Source organism: Bubalus kerabau, chromosome 1 (genome assembly GCF_029407905.1).
Source record: "Bubalus kerabau isolate K-KA32 ecotype Philippines breed swamp buffalo chromosome 1, PCC_UOA_SB_1v2, whole genome shotgun sequence".
Lineage (NCBI taxonomy): Eukaryota > Metazoa > Chordata > Mammalia > Artiodactyla > Bovidae > Bubalus > Bubalus kerabau.
Genome location: NC_073624.1, coordinates 36,439,101 through 36,454,334, shown reverse-complemented (window position 1 = coordinate 36,454,334; position 15,234 = coordinate 36,439,101). Strand labels below are relative to the sequence as shown.

The 15,234-nt window shown below is 45.4% G+C and overlaps 1 protein-coding gene across 10 annotated transcripts in view; it reads left to right on the top strand.

Annotated features, from left to right (window-relative positions):
• The first annotated feature begins 1,070 nt into the window (after positions 1 to 1,070).
• The window catches only part of SOX5 (SRY-box transcription factor 5), a 1,162,090-nt gene continuing 1,147,926 nt past the window's right edge, over positions 1,071 to 15,234 (top strand). For 2 of the 10 annotated variants that reach the window (XM_055571996.1, XM_055571986.1), the window contains exon 1: positions 1,655 to 2,014. The gene's annotated coding sequence lies outside the window, so the exon portion shown is untranslated. Of the gene's footprint in view, positions 1,547 to 1,653; positions 2,015 to 15,234 lie in introns of those variants that run through there. The other 8 variants (XR_008711737.1, XR_008711736.1, XM_055571976.1 and 5 more) reach the window with 7 other exon arrangements.

The window sequence follows — 15,234 nt, the reverse complement described above, 5'->3', positions numbered from 1 at the left end:
GAAAGGGGGAGAGAGGATGTCTCACTTTTCTAGGCGAATATATTGTGATTGGTATGTGTTGCGTGCATTAAGGAACTCTCTTTGCTTGTTCGCTGCCGTTTAGAAACCAGCTAGAAAAAAAGTCTGCGAGAGATCGCGCACAGGCGAGCCCCAAGCCTCCCTCCCTTGCTCCTTCAGTGCCCTGCCCTTCCAGGCGCGTGAAGAATAAACAGGCGGGTCATTGATCTCCGGGTGGTGGTGTTGCTCTCTGGGAAACGCTGGGGGTGCCGAGGGACGCGGCTCAGTCCGTGGATGCGCGCCTGAAAAAAAAAAAAAATTTGCCCAGGAGTGGAGAGAGAACATGCAAATTGGCATCCAGCTCAACAAGAGGAAAGGGGACGGCGAGAAAAAGAAACGTGTTGCTCGTATTGTGTCTTAGTCTTCCGCTCTACCATTCTCATCTGGACCCGTGACTTCCCTCGAGACATCCCCCTGCCTTCCCTTTCTGGACACCAGATCCGGGGAGAGCGGTCAGGATTCCCCCGCTCCGTCCTAGGTTTGAGATTTAATAGGATTTTTTTTTTTTTTTTTAACCCCCCTGGCAAACCGGCTGCTGTTTTAAGTCAATGAAAGTAAGATGGGTAGAGATAAGCGCCGGAGCAGCCCGGGAGCTGTCAGAACACACACAAATCAGCCCCCACAGCTCCTGCTCGGGGCATTACCTTCGGAGTTTCTTCCTATGGGTATGAGACTCCGGGGAGGCTTGCTCTCGCCTTCCTGCGCCGTCTCCACGGTCGCAGACTTAGGAGTCAAAGCCCAGCCGCCAAGCCTTGTTGAGACCCCTCTAAACATCATTCTCCGGTTCTTGGGCATTGGGATTTGGGGCTTTAGGCACACAAAACCTAACCACTTCAACCACCCCAGAGGCAGAGATGAGAACGCCTCAAAACTTTTCTCCCCCTCACCCACCTCCCCACCAGTCAAGGAGTAGTGGGTGCGGAGTGCCGTCGGCGGGGACCCGCGGGCGCAGAGCGGCTCTTCGGGGGAGCAGTGGTCGCTTTAAAAACCAAACCACTCGCCGCTCCAGCCTCGGCGCTGGGCGGACCGCGGCTCGCCTCCCAGAAGGTTCCGCGGACAGCCGCAGACCCCCACGCGCGCCCTCCGCGCCGGCTTTCCCGCGTGCAAACGGGAGTCGGGGGCGCCAAGGGGCCCAGGTGATGCTTCCAGGACAGCGGGTGAGGTTCCAGCGCAGGGAAGAAGTTGACAAAGGGGACTTGACTAAACACGAATGCATATTTATAGACGCGAGCTCCATCAAGATCTAGAGATAGTCTCCTTCTCCCTGCCTCCTTCCCCTCCTGCCATTTCATTTTATCGCTGCTTTAAGTGGAGGGCAGATTGTTTTCTTAAAAAAAAAAAAAAAAAAAATAACATTCCTGCCCGGTGTGGGTCATCGCCGCGTTATTTACAATCTAGTTACTCGGCAGCAGACCGGGAAGCCAACTCCGGGCTCTTTCCCCTTCGGATGGACAGAGAGGGCGACCGGGCGGCCCGCGGCAGGAAGGAGGTCAGGGTGGGTTTGCGGGCGCCCTGGGGGCGACCTGGAGGGAGCCCGAGCCCCCGCCCCGCCCCCACCCCCACGGCACCACCGCCCCCCCCCCTCCCCGGGGCGGGCGCCGGGCCGAGCTGACCGGCGGCGGGTGCGCTGCCCTCGCCTCCCCCATTGTTCCGACTGTCTTTTTGCCTTTTGTTATTTGCACTCGCATTGTGTTGTCTCTGAAGCCGCCTCATGACCAGCCAAGGGATTTCACCTCGTCCTTGAGAGCTACACGGGGAGCGCGAGCGAGCGAGCCAGAGACTGGGGGAGAGGGACGCGCGCGCGCACACACAGACACACACACACACAGACACACATACAGAGTGAAAAAGGCGAGCCACCAAACCCATCTCCAGTCTCCTCCCGGGGGGCCCCCCAGCCCGCCACTGTGCCACTTTGCATCCCGCGCCCGAGGAGACGCAGAGGAAAGCCGGTAAGGTGCGTGAATCGCAGCGTTTTAACTTTGTTGTGGGTCCCGACGTGGTTGCGGGCAGCCCTCCAAGGCGCAGCGCTCTCCCCGTCCCCGCCGCGCCGCACTCGCTCGCGGCTCCAGCTGGAGAGCCGGCGAAGGAGGGAGGGGGCCGCCGGCGGAGTTTCCTCAAGTACGGAGGGAGGGGGACAGGGTGGGGGCGCGGGGAGGCGGGAGGAGGTTCGGGGCTGACAGCCGCCCCGTCCCCCCATCCCCCCTCGGGGGACGGCCGTCCGCCGGGGACCCCGGAGTGCGGGCTTGGACCCAGTTCAGCAAACGGCTAACTTTATATATTTCGCTCGGGGAGCCTGCGTGCCGCTGCCGGTATTGTTTTGCAAGTGGTGGCGGTGGAGATGGTGATGAGCGAGGCGGGCCGGAGGAGCGCTGGGAAAACGCTAAGGCTGGTCCGTGTCTCTCGTTCGGCGCCCCGCGGCAGCCCCTCAAAGTTGGTCGGGGCGGGGTGGTTCCGATCCTTCCCAGTACGGACGCGCGACCCCGGCCCACCCCACTACCTGAGCGCTCCCCCGGTTGTCTTTTTGTTTCGCTTTCTGCCATCCCTCTCCGCATCAGTCTTTCTCCTCCCCAGCACCCCCCTCCCGGCCCCTCCCGCCCGGAATTTCGGAAAGGAGCCTCATCCTTGTGGACTCTAGGGATTTCAGACACCGGAAGCTTTAATGTTTAATTGCAACTAGTTTTGCACCCCCCCACCCCGCTCCGAGTATGAAGTGGAGACCGCTCACGTGTTGTGTCACTTGAAGCGCGGGTTGGGGAAACCTCGCTTGCACTTTGGGCTCCAGTCCTAAATCCAGGAAAAGAGGTTATACGAGTTGAGATCGAATTGCATTTGGAAATGTTTGCGTCTGTTAGCAGCAGTTGGTTGAGTATTGATCGGCTGGCATGGGATGCACACGAAGTACTGTTTACGTATTTTAAAAGTAACTTCCCTTCCACGTTACAAAGCGAATCTATTCATACATAGGTGGACCCTGATGAATATCTAAAGACGCTGGCCTCTGTGACCAAAGGCAGAGCGGTGGCGAATGTGAATTCATGTCGTTATCTTCCTTTCCCAACTGAAAGCGGGTCAAAATGAGAAATTCTGTGACTGTGCAAAACGATATTCTCAGTGTCAGCCAGCCCAGGCACTCTGGGTGGCAGTCAGCTGTACTTTTTGAGAAAAGTTTAGGGATTGGTTCTAACCCAGTTGAGATCCTCACTATATCCAGATATCCAAAGTAGTTTCTCAAGAAAAGCAGAAGCCGGTTTCCCCAAGAGACTGCCTTCAGGCCCAGCACAGTTCTTTCGTTCAGGGCAAGACCGAGGAAGAGCTGGGGGATTTTGGGTAATAAGTGTGGGAATCTGCAGAGAGACTAGACAAGAGTGATTTGTTTCCTTGCTGTTCATAAATAATGGCCCCTAGTATCTTTCACACACACACACAAAACAAAACAAAACCACACAAACAAAACAGGCCAATCAAGAAGGTGTGTGGGAAATTTGTAGGCAATGGACATTTCAATCAGAAAAACCAGAGCAGACTTTTTGATCAGGATTACCAGGAGTAAGGCTCGATTGCCAGAAGTGATTAGGTTAAGGGCCAGATGGTTTTAAAGTATACGGAAATGTTTTTTAACTTGGACTTTTATAGCATTTACAAGGAGGACGATCTCTTAGAGTCTTTACAGAACTGCTGAATTTTGATCTGTCTAATTTTGAAAGAATTCAGCTGTACGGTGAACTGCCATTAACTCTGATAGGAAAGGAATCTGGTTTCCAACGCTGATACATGGGAGAGAGTTTCTGGGGGTGCTTCTTCCTGATTTAAATATAGCTCTGAGGCTGAAGCTTAGATAAATCCAGCCACAATGATTTAAAATCATAAGTACTTACACTGAAAGTTCTCTTAGGCATTGTGTAAAGTTCTCCTGCAGATTATGTCATTAACTGTTTATTCCTCAGAAGTATACAAGATAAAAATCATAAGCATCACTTAAAACTGATGCAATACAGCATCAGTTAAATCCTTAAACTGGTAGGGATGGCTTTTGTTTGCCTAAAAGGTAGATCTTTCATCACATGAGTTGTTTAAAAACATTTAATTGTGGGGATGGGAAGGGATGTGCATAATTATTTAGTTATTTGTGTTAATTATATAGCAGCATACTCCCTTGAAATTCTTTTTTTCCCTTTCTTTCCAGTGGTCTTTCTAACAACCTTGTACATGCAGAAATAAGAGAGTTTTTGTTTGCTTGTGGGTTAAAAAAAAAATCTTTTTGTAGCCATTTTGAGCGGGCAGTATTGAATCAATCTGATACAGACTTGAAAGAGTACTCTTAATACAGGAAAAAAGAGCTTGAACCCTTCATACAGAAACCTTATACAGTTTTGTTGTTGAGATTGAACAGTTCTGGTTGAATGGCAGACAGGATTCAAAACTCAAACTTATTTGGTAAATAACCAGGCATTTGAGATCCAGTGGTTATTTCAAGTTAACTTAGTTCTATACATGTAAATGCACATCCTGTTTAGACTGACACATGGTTTTGTAAAAGAGAAAAATGAATATATGCTTATAAAGATGTTATCTGTGGAGTATATGGAGTAAACAGTAAATAACAAGAGTGAAGTTTATACTGAGATATAGCTGCTGCTGCTTTTTTTTTGATCCTTTTTGGGCATAAGGCAGAAGCTGTAGGGAGAGTTTAAAATTTCATTTTCCAGTTAAAAAACTTGAATGCTTGGAGAATTTTTTTCTTTTTAAAGCAAATGAAAAATATGATATAATGACTAAAAGAACAAACTGTCTTCTTGTAAAAGCTGTATACCTTTATTGACTGATAGGCAATCATTGTTCTGAAGGTATGTCTAGATTATATAGGCTCCCCTGATGGCTCAGACGGTAAAGAATCCACCCTCAATGCCGGAGACCTGTGTTCAATCCCTGGGTGGGGAAGATCTCCTGGAGCAGGGCATGGCAACCCACTCCAGTATTCTTGCCTGGAGAATTCCATAGACAGAGGAACCTGGCGGGCTACAGTCCATGGGGTTGCAAAGAGTTGGACATGACTAAGCAAATAAGTGCAGCTAGATTATATAAAAAATATAATAATCGGGGCAGTATAAAACTTGTTTTTATTACTCTAAAATATACTGAATTTCAAATAACTTAGAGTTCTAACATTGAACACTATTTAGATTTCCAGCAGGTAGAATTGTTTGTTATGATTGATTGCCATAACCTGGATGATTCACCCAGTGTCTGATCACCTCTGGTAGCAGAGAATGCTATAATTAAGAGTTTTGAGAGTAGCCTGGAAAACTTATTTGTCTAGGCCAGAAGTTGATGCGTTCCCTCACATGCTTATCACACTTCTTTAGCCTGAGAAATGGAGGTTTATTTGAAAGGTGAAGAAAGTGCTTGGCTGTTTCAAATAAATTTTTTGAGTTTCAAAAGCTCAATCCTGAGCTTAGATTTGTAGATAGTTAATAAAATAAAAGTCTAATTTTGTTCCAAACGTTGTTTTAAAACACCCATTTGTAAATTGTCTACATTTGGTTTTCATATGTTAATGATTTGGGATCTGAAACTTCTTTCAAAAAGGCATTTTGGTTTATCTTAAAAAACACCACACGAAACTGTCTAAACAACTCTGTAAATAAACTGTTCCAAATGCCTCAATTTGATGAATGAATTAAAGAATTATAGTTCTTAATCCAATTATGATAAGTCTTGTTATTTCCATTTCCTATTTGAGGGTGCTTAGGGAGTGGGGATGGTAAATGATTCTCAAATGTGAGTGGGGTCTTTGTTGTTTATTTTCTGTGTGTGATATAATCACTCATACCTAGGATTTAGAAGGATTTCAGAGGAAGAAGCGTACTTGAACCACCTTCAGTTAAACCAACAGTACATTTGCATGTAAAGTTGCTTTTAATGGAAGAGTAAAATGAAGTTTCTAAGACTGTGAAGCCAGGATTTAACCTTTTGCTTAAAAATAGTGATCTTTATATTAAAAGGGGGCGAATGCAACACTTAAGGCCCAGTAGCAGGGCAGATACTCAGCTACCTTAGGCACTTTAAGCTGGGCCATACTGCGACGTTTCTATGGTATTTTTAAATAAACTTTGCTCTATTCAGTGTCCTTGCTTTAAAAAAGGGGAATATGCTTTTTGGGTTGTTTTCTCCCAACCCCTATGCCTTTAGCTGCCTTCATGAGTGCCCTTGAATGCTGTCCTGATCAGGGGCCTGGATTTTAGGATAGGCCCTTGATAACAGCCCAGTTTGCTTTAATGGGCTCTTTTGAATTTTTGCCCCATTTGCCCAGTTTAACCTCTGGCTCATCAACTAATGGATTCAAAAATGATAATATCTTATTATGGTTTAATTATCTAACTAAATGTTGTTATTATTAATATTGCAGTTTAGTGGTACCATCTAATGCCTTAGAGAAAAACACGGAGTATCAAGTGAAGCTACCAGGGAGAAATACTTATAAACATAGGCATTCTTTTTGTTGTTGTACCACTCAAATCATACCTTACAGGGAAGTAATTACTCTGCTTTTGAGTAAGAGTGACATTCAGTGGGGGAAGCATATTAATAAAATCAGGGGGAAAATGAATGCATTTAAAGAATCAATGCAATAGCCAGCCTTTAAAAATTGAGTCTTAAAATTTCCGAGAAAAAACTGCATCTCCAGGAAGTGGCACTGGTGGAGACAGTGTTGGTATTGCATGCTGCTGGTAGACATCCTTTCATTCATTAAAAAAAATTGATTAATTAATTTTTGGCTGTTCTAGGTCTTTGTTGCTGCGTAGGCTGTTCTCTAGTTGCGGTGAGCAGGGGCTGTTCTCCAGGTGCAGTGTGCAGGCTTCTCATTGCAAGGCTTCTCTTGTTGCATAGCATGGACTCTACAGCGCATACGAACTTCGGTAGTTGTGGCCCATGGGCTCAGTAGTTGTGGCTCCTGAGCTCTAGAGCACAGGCTCAGTAGTTGTGGTCCACAGGCTTAGTTGTGCGTGTGGGATCTTTCCAGGTCAGGGATCGAACCTGTGTTCCCTGCATTAGTAGGAGGATTCCTTACCACTGAGCCACTGGGAAAGCCCCCATTTATCAGCTCTTCATTGCTGAAAGTTTATTAGAAGTTTAAAAAATGAGCCACCTGATTATATCTTTGATGCTCTATTCAGTTACCTCATGATTATATGCTACCCCTTGTCCAAAGGGGATAAATAGAACAGCAAAGGGATGCACTATTGGTGTTCCCTGGAAGCTCAGTGCCTTGTCCCTGCAGCACCAGTTCCAGTTTGGGAGCTAGGGAATTCAGGAGGGAACCAGGATGCAAAAGAAGCCAGCCCACTGGCCTGCAGAGCTTTTCAATTTTGGTCCATTTATAATTCTTCCAGGACTTCACTTGGAGTTCTGAACATTCAGTGCTCTGCCCCTTTTCTTAACCTCCAAAGCTGGAGATTATAATCCTTTTCTTGTAGGAATATTGCCTGGATTACACTCAATATTGTATATCAGATTCCTAGCATAGGGTGTCTCATGAACTAGGTGTTCCGTAATTGTTAGCTGCACTCCTCTCTTCCTTCAATCAAAGCTAGATTTTGATCATTAATAATGTTCAAAGCTTCATTTTGTACTTGCTTTGAACTTACTTGAATCCAAGAAGAAAAATATATCACTTTCTTGAGGCTGAGATCAACACTTCAAAATGGTGATTCAGTTAACATCTATGTATGATCTCTGACAATGTGGTTTTATTAAGATGCTGTATCTGGTGCAAGTGTGAATTCTATCTTTTATTCATATAAGTGTTCCTTCGTGAAAGAAACAAAAGCTTTAGGATCTAACTATAGATCTCTCTTCTTGTTACAATTTTTGATTTCTTGTTGCAGATATAAACTAGGGAGGATTTATTGTGATTTTATCCATGGAGAGTCATCTGCCTCTGGGTTATATTAAGTTTAGCATGTATGGATTGAGAGAAGTTCCACTTGGAAAAAGAAATAAGTCTGCCTTTGCATTGTTTTGTCCTATAGAGTCGACAGTTCCTTCAAAGAGAATCTCATAGGTTTGTTTGTCTGAATTGGGTGCAAGGAGAAAGACAAAATGTACCATTGCCTACTGGAATAGATGGTATACAGAACCTGCGAAAATTAGTTTTCTTTTCCCAATGATTCAGAGAATTTCTCTGTAAGTCTACTGACCAAAGATAAGGAAAAGACTTTTAAAAAAAGCAAATAACTTGGTTACTGCATTAGAGTCCATCAAGAAGTAGACACCAAGATGTGATTCGACATGTAAGAAGTGTTTTGCAGGGAAGGCATAGGAGAAGCTGTGATCCAGGTTTGACACTTACGCAAGGAGAGAGGGAAGGAAAGAGGACTGAGTAGGAAGAAGCAGGATGGTAGCTAGATGGTTTGGCTAGAGAGATGAGAGTCAGCCCTTGGAGGAGCCCTCTGTCTCAGTGGAATGGCTGCATTCACAGCCCTCACTGTGCTCAGTCCTTGGCCAGGAGCAGCCCCTGGAAACAGGGCCTTGGAGCACAAATGACCCTGAAGTCATAGAGGGCCAGCTGGTGGGGGCACTGAGTTTGTTATATCCTGACCACAGGAGACCTGAGTGGGGTAGTGGTTTGGAAGTATAGCCCTGAGTACTGGCTCTAGTTGGGTGGTGATGGTGGTGGTGGTTTAGTCGCTAAGTCGTGTCTGACCCTTTTGCGACCCCATGGACTGTAGCCTGCCAGGCTCTGCTGCCCATGGGATTTCCCAGGCAAGAACTGGAGTGGGTTGCTGTTTCTTCCCGACCCAGGGATTGAACCCACATCTCCTGCATTGGCAGGCAGATTCTTTACCAGTGAGCCAACAGGGAAGCCCCTGGTTGGGTGCACCCGCCACTAAAAAACAGACCTGGTGATTTCTTTGAGTTCTGACATCTTACTTTCCTCCACTGTAAAATGAGAAAAATGACTGTATCACAAAAATGTATGTAGCACACCTCACAGAGTGCTAGTCAAGATTGAGATTCTATGAGATTCTATATAAATCCATAGCACCATGCGTGGCATAGAGGACATGTTCAACATATATTTCTCTCTTTTTAATGTATTCATAAAATGCAGTTGAGAGGTATAGGTGAATTGTATCAGGGGATTGTAAATATATTTTAACAACAGGTAGTTCATGTAATTAGAAGGTATGGTTTCTGCCAGCAAGCATCCTTCATGTTCGCCTTCTCAGAGTCACCCAGTTTAGCTCTCAGGCTTCAGCCCTTATTTTTATGAGGCTGTCTACCGTGCAACAGATAGACCAGCTGCCGACCTTGACCATCTTCAGGTAATTTGCCCTAAAGCGCGAGGTAGACAGCACTCTCTCTTCATTTCCTTACCCCTCTAGGCTTCCTATTCAGCCGAGAAGCAACTTGCACTGTAAGTCTGCATTTTATCTTGAGCCTCAAACACCTTGTGAGTCTTTGCTCCCCTATGCTTCTGCTCCTAAACCAACTTTCCTTGTGCCACAAAGCACTGAACTCAAGTGGCCCTCAGTGCGAGCTACTGCTGTGATGAGTCACAGAGCCACCCGCACTTTGTTTCGTTAGATTTGATCACTGCCATGAGCAGTCCTTCGATTGTCAGCTAAGAGACCCTTCAGGGAGTTGTCCCTTAATAGAAAGTCTCTTTTCTTCCCTCCTGTTGTAACTTTAAATTAAAAGAAACTGTAGAGGAGCTGGTGGCCTTGCAGCAGTTCATTCTTCTACCCACTGGGAGAACAACATCTGAGAAGACGTTATTGGACTGAGAATTGAGTTGTTGCTATTTTTTTTGGGGCCAGAGTAGGGGGTGGGGCGGTTGCGAGGGAGGATCTGGCTCCCAGTAAGGTCATGGGGGGTGGGGGGCGATTCTTCGGTGCCTGCTGGGGAGCCTTTGGGGGAATGGAAGACATTGATTTAGCATCTTGGGATAATGAGATCACTGGTGTCTTGCCCCTGAGTTTTAGGTGGTTCTGTGTATTGTACTGTGGGAAACTGGCACTGGGACAACTTCAGAATCCAGGGAGGATGGGAGGCAGGAAGAGGGAGCTAATTTTTGACACATTCCTCTGACGAGTGCCCCCTCTAGGGAATCTGTGCCCAGGATAAGGACTGCTTACTGTGAGGCTTTTGGCATAGTTTTCCCCAAATAGTGAGTGCTGGTTGCTTCCATGTCACTTGTTAAAAAGATTGACAAACTGAACGTTTGGAGAGCCCCTCTGCTGAGCCCGACACTGTATTCTCTGCAGATTTGGGTCCATTCCCATTCTGGGTTAGAACCTGCCCTCATTTTGGATGTCTGCTGGGATTCCCGGGTGCCCTTCATGGCTACTGAAAGCTGAAGTTGTTTGATGGGTGGTAGCAGGGGCTGACTGCGATGTGCATGGACGTTCTTGTGATGCCCGCTGTCAGTACGCCGTATTGGCAGCCTGTCACACGTATCTGGCACAGGCCGTCTCATTACTTTCCTCTTGGACTGGGAGCTGCTCTGGAACAAGTGCATACCATTTCTTAGAATTCTGTCTTGACTTTTCCTACTTCACTTTCTCAGCTGCATCTCTACTGTACCCTGATGGCTAGCAGAATCATGCCTTTGCACATTAAATCAGGAAGTGAAGTGATAGTTATAATGCACACTAACTAATCAAACGAATCTCCAAGTTTGTTTCTGTTTTCTGTTTTGTTTTTTTTCGGCCGCTCAGCCTGTGGGGTCTTAGCTCCTGGATCAGGGATGGACCCCAAGCCCCACTGCATTGGAAGGCAAAGTCTTAACCACTGGACCACCAGGGAAGTCTCCTCTGAGTTTGTAAAGAAAGTTAATATGTGCTAAGTTGCTTCAGTCGTATCCAACTCTTGGACTGCAGCCAACTAGGCTCTTCTATCCATGGGATTCTCCAGGCAAGAATACTGAAGTGGGTTGCCATGCCCTTCTCCAGGGGATCTTCCTGATCCAGAGATTGGACCCAGGTCTCCTGCATTGCAGGCAGATTCTTTACCATCAGGAGCCATTAGGAAAAGTTGATGGGCTCACTGTTTGTTTCTAGGGACCTCCTCAGCCCCACAAACACGCCTCCCTTCTTCTGTCACTGCTTATTGGGCACCCTTTTCTCAATCTTTCTCTTCCCACAAGGTCTTTCTCCTCCTGCACCATCGCCACATGCATAAGTTAATCTCACCAGAGGAAGTGAGAAGTGGAGAGTTTGCTAAATACACAGTTGCCTGAATCGAAAGGGGGTAGCCATAGGTGACAAGCATTTGGAAGCTGAGCTCCTTGAGGGCACAGCATTGTATTTCCAGCACAATCACAGTACTTGGAACAAGGCAGCCACAGACTCAATGATGGCTGAGCCAATTTGTCTTGCAAACTAAGCAGCATTCTGATTCAAGGCGCCCAGCGTGATGGGGAGGTGAGAAAACTAATAGAGGTTAGGCATCCACCATGTTCCAAGCACCTGCTAGGTGCTTTACATGGATAATCCCATTTAATCCTCACAGCCCACACATTAAGTGGATATTATCTCCTTTCCACAAACAAACTGCAAGGGATCAGGTGCCTACTCGGTCTCCTCAACTAGTAAACAGGAGAATCACTGCCTGGATTTCAGTCTTTTTGACTCAGCCCCTCGTATACTGTTTCCATCATGCTGTGGCCAAGATGCTGGTGTGGGTTCCTATCCATGAAATGCGAGCACTAACCATGCCTTCCTGTCTACCACAGGGGACAGTTAGGAGCAGGTGAGAAGTGTAAAGTAATTTCTAAACATCACTTATCATTATCAAGTACCCACTGATCCATTTACTAAGCCAAAGAATATTTATTGAACACACAGATAGATATTGCTTAAGCTATACTTAACAGGAAATATTTTTACTTGAAGCAGAGATCCTGAATACATAAAAACTGACATCAAAGGAATTTATAGAGCAGTGTGTCTCAAAGGTGATCACCCAGTCATCTTGCTGAAAACCACCTGGGATGTTTTTGAAAATATGCTTTTCTGTCCCCTTCTCAGACATAAGAAACCTGAACCCCTGTGGTTGGGAAGCCCTCTAACCCTGAATTTTTAACAAGCATGACTGGTGATTCTTTTGCACATAAAAGTTTGAGAACTAGTGATAAAAACTTTTTATTGATTCACGTTGGTAGTAAGTTATATATATGGTTTATAGAGGTAAAGTAAAGATGCTCAAGGAGTAGTGGAAGTGCCAGAATAAAGCACAGGTGATTGTTAGATTGCTAGAAAGACTTTTTGGTGATTTGGTTTTAGGTTTTTGGTCATTTATTTAGGTTTTAAAGAACCTAAGTTTGAGTATATAGAATGCTAGCATGCTGAAGGTCAAGAGTGATGGGACCCGCCACAGAGTGGGTTGGGGCGGGGGAAGGATGGCAGTTATGTGCATTCCAGACTTAAAAAGATCTTTCTTTTCCAGGACAGATGGAGAGGTAAACTGAAGACCTGGGGTTGATTTATTTATTCGGTTCCATATCCCAAATATTTAGAACAGTGTCTGGAACATAGCAGGTGCTTAAAGACCTTTGCTTAACAAATGAATAAAAACAGGTGGAGGGAGAGAGCAATGTGGTGAATAGATTAGAATAGCTTGATTATGATTATTGTGGTTAAAGAAATAGAGAAGGAAGACGCTGGGAAGGAATCCTAGTGAGACCAGATAAGGACAAGTTATAATTAGACTAATATGGTCCTTACAGGAGAGTGCCTTCAGACAAACAAATAAACAGTGCAAAAGCAAACCTGGGGTTTGTATGGGATCAAATCATCCAGCTGCTGTTTGTGTGTATTATCTTGGGAGCAGCAATTACTACATGAGGATAAGGACTGAGTCTGTTTTGTTCTCCAAATGATCAGAGTCCTTAATAAATATTTATTGAATAAGTGACCGGGTTTCCACATGGGCTGGAAAAGAAAGCTTTTAAATGATACAAAAATATCTTGTAAAAAGAGAAGAAGAATCTTGATGAATGCTAACCAATAATGGATGATGATGAAAATAGCAAATCTTCATAAAAGCTGCAAGTTCTTAGGCAGTCTATTTGGAATGTAGGAGCATCTCCATCTGATGGTTTGCCGGTCACCAGACAGTGCTTTGCTGTTCATGTCACTTTCATTTTGCTGTGTCGAAAATCCACTGTGATGCCTAGCACAGTGCCTTGCCGATGTTGGCTATTGAATAAGTAATTGCTGAAGAGTTCAATCTGTGAATGAAGGGTATTGACTTGGGGTGGGGGAGGGGGGAAATCGAAAGCAGATGAGGAAGAGAGTTGCCTTCCTTCACTTAGAATTCCCAGAGTGGCCTGTGGTCCATTGACCTTTAGCAGGCAGATTTCCCATATAACTCAAAGCCTGGGTATTGTAATCTTGGGAAGAAGGATGCTTGCTAAGGTAATGACTGCAAAGGTGGGTTCAGCATTGTTCAAAGAGGCAGCCATTCATTTGATCTGGAATGTCAGGCTGGAAAATGTATTGGGGGAAGAAACGGTAAAAAAGTAATTCTAAACCTAACAGGAGTTTCAGTAGAAAAATGGCTCTAATTCAAGCGGTGTAATGTTAACATCAATGTGCGTCTCGTGGCTCAAGCCCCGCATCCTGCTTTGGAAATAAAAGGAGATTGTGTAAAGAATTAGCAATACAAGGCATTTTTAAGTGCTTTATTACAGAGGCCTGTGATACTCTGTGAAATCTATGCAGGCTTTTTCTTCCTGCTGTGCTTAATTTCAGAATCTGATGCTATTACCTATCCTTGGAGAAAAAAAAATCACTCTCTGTTAACTCTTAAAAACCGAGTTTAGCATTGTGCTGGCTTTCAACATAATCTTTCTGACATTTCTCGGGAAGAGAGAAGTGGCGCATGTAGCTATGGAGGGGTTTTTGCCTCCAAGTTTAGTATCCAGGATTGCTTCTAGGGGGCGGCATTAGAGTAAGAGGGCAAGTTGGAAATAAATGTCGAAAGCATAAGTTTAGAAATGGCTCAAGCAGCTTGAAGAATAAGGTCTCTGAAAGAGTTGGCAGAGCTTGTGTTTGGCATGGATCCAGATCAGAAGCCAGAAAGGCAGATGCGTCCTAAAGAAGATCAGGCAGAAGCCAGGACAGGAGTTAACCCTTTACAACAGAGATGACTATCTTCTTGTGATATGAAGAGAAGCCCTCCATATAAGTTCCCTGGCATGCCATCACTGTGCTCCTTCACCTGTCTAGCTTGAAATAACAGTTGATGTTGATTGATAATTTACTGTTGCCAGGCATTGTGCTAAGCAGTTTATTTTTATTGGCTCTTCCCAGGAATTCTCTGATGTAGATACACATGTTGATCCATTTTACAGATAAGGAAACTGAGCTGGCCCCAAGTAGTAGAGCTGGCATCTGGTGGAGCTGAGACTTGAACACAGAGTGGTCTGACTCAGAGGCTGGGGCTCTTGCCCACTGTAACATGGGAAGTATATTTTAAGTCCAGTTGAGTCATGGCTCAAAATGATGCTTGTGTTTTCCTCTTCCTCTATACATGTACTTTTATCCCTCTAGGACAGGCTCTTTTTGGCTTGTTTCTGAACTTTGGCAAAGTTCCCCAAAGTGGGATCTCTCCTTACAATTTACACTGTTTACCGCTGTCAGGTCAGTCTTCCTGACATGCTGTTTAGATTGTGTTGCCCCTTTCCTGAACATTCATGGTGCCTGAATACCACACTCCAATGGGATCCAGACCTTTAAGTTTGCTTTCTAAGGGCCTTACCATGTTCTCCAAACCTTCTACTTTTTCAGGCTCATATTGGAAACTGTCCTTTTGAGACCAGTTTGCTTCTGGTCTGGATTCAAGCTGAGCATGGTTTCCCAAATGGCTCTCAAAGTGTCTGCGACACATGAGCCTTGTCAACTTCTCTCAGAATGCTCATGTCAGGGGCCTTCCAAGGGTATCTCATGAAAAGCCAGTGCTTGCATCTGAACTCTGTGACTCGAGGAATTCTGCTTCAGACCTCCTCATTGTCTGACTTTCCTTGGTTCCCAATCCACTTGACTCTGGGTTTAAACTTTCTCTTTTGATGTGTCTGTTCATTCATTCAGTTCAGTTCAGTTCAGTTCAGTTGCTCAATCGTGTCTGATTCTTTGCAGCATGAATTGCAGCACGCCAGGCCTCCTTGTC